This window comes from Trichechus manatus, unplaced genomic scaffold, assembly GCF_000243295.1.
Source record: "Trichechus manatus latirostris isolate Lorelei unplaced genomic scaffold, TriManLat1.0 scaffold00299, whole genome shotgun sequence".
In the NCBI taxonomy this organism is placed as follows: Eukaryota; Metazoa; Chordata; class Mammalia; order Sirenia; family Trichechidae; genus Trichechus; species Trichechus manatus.
This window is the reverse complement of record NW_004444235.1, coordinates 317,552-319,203: the sequence shown is the minus strand read 5'-3', so window position 1 is coordinate 319,203 and position 1,652 is coordinate 317,552. Positions and strand designations below refer to the sequence as shown.

Here is a 1,652-nt window from a genome sequence, read left to right as displayed (position 1 = left end):
AGGTTAATTGAGAATGTTCCCATAGGGCTTCATGTCGTTCTCCAAGCCAAAGGACTGAGGCTTCTAAAGCACCCAGACCCTTAAGGATCTCTTGATCAATATGTGCCATAGTCTGCATTTCAGAAGTAACATTTTGCATATAAGTGTTAAACTGCTGGGTGGTCTGAATAGATTGGGAGAGAGCTACTGCGGCGGTAGCTGCCGTAGCAGCAATAGCAGTGGCGGTGATAATAGAGGCTATGATAATTCCAAGAAACCTTTTAGTTCGTATTTTCTGTAATGCATTAACAACCTGAACAAGGGGGAAACTATCTTGCCAAGGGCATGTAACGTTAACGGGCAGCCAAAGGTGGCTTTTTTGTCGAAGAACAAATACAGAATTGATGTAAAGAGTGGAGACATTTTGTCTGGACAGACACGGAGTAATCCAAGTAGAGCCACTGAATAATGTTAATTGAAAAGAGGCATTTATTTTAATGACATCCGGAGGACTAGAAGTTATAGGAAAAATGTATGGTCGAGATGTGCATATAAGCACAGAATCGTTATGGTCATGGAGGGTCCATTGTAATTAGGGGAGTGGGTTCTTGGGATCCTTTGTCCCTCTCCGAAAGGTTCCTGAATGGAGAGTTCTTTCATAAAAAGGGAGACCTAATCACCAAGAAAGGATTTTTAATGGGGAAAAATGAGTAGTTGAATAACGTAAACGAAGAATGGGTCCGGCTAGGCCAGGGTTCCAGGACTTAGAATGTCCTAGGTAATGGTATGGGGTTGCCCACTGCCAACTAGAGCGATTTGGTAATAAAATTAAACTTTGAGGGCCCCAATTTTCTAGTGAAATGTTGAAAGGGAGAGAGTATGAAGAAAAGTTAGTAGTTCAACAAGTAACCCAAGTATTATCGATAGGGTCTGTAAGAGATAGCCGTAGGTGTTGACATACGGGGATGGAAGGGGGTGAGTGAATAATATAGGCACTAAAGGTGCCTTTAACAAAAAATTGCTTAGAATAGGCTGGTTGCTTATAGGTGCCATTGTAGTAAATGTAATTCATATACCATTGTTCTAGTATAGGCACACACGCAGAAGCAGTGCGTGGTTGGGTAGTGAAACACAAAGGAAGGGCGTCAGCATAGAGTGTCCAATTTGTAGACAGTACAAACCATCCCTCTTCAGGGGAGTTAGTAAGTGGTTTGGAATAGGCCAAATATTGTCCCCCAGTAACAACAGTATCATTAGAAGAAACAGGGGGCTCTGGTTCTTCCCAAGTAACCAGGTGGAAGACAGGGGGGGTAAAAACATGAGCCCAATAGGTGGTTGGGGCAGAGGTTGCTGGTATCTGAGAAAGGAGGAGGAGGAGAACACATACCAAAGTTAGGAATAGATTTTTAGGTGTAGGTGGGGCACCTGTAGTTGAGAGGATATGTGCGGCTTTTGAGGAGAGGGCTTTCAGACTTCCCCATGTTACCAGTATTGCAGAGTTTTGTTGGTCATTCTCCTTCCCCGGGGGAGGGGGTGATGGTGTCAGTTGTGGCTCTGGAGTCGGATCGGATGGCGGCTCCGGCAGCCGCAGCAGGGGTGGTGGTGGCGGTTCCCAGCGGAAGGGTGGTGGCTGTCGCTGGGTCATGATATGGTTTTGCTAATCAGGCGGGAAT

At 45.2% G+C, this 1,652-nt stretch overlaps 1 pseudogene; it reads right to left on the bottom strand.

The window, feature by feature from the left end:
- The window catches only part of LOC101344766 (olfactory receptor 5K4-like), an 11,309-nt pseudogene that overhangs the window by 3,747 nt on the left and 5,910 nt on the right, over positions 1 to 1,652 (bottom strand).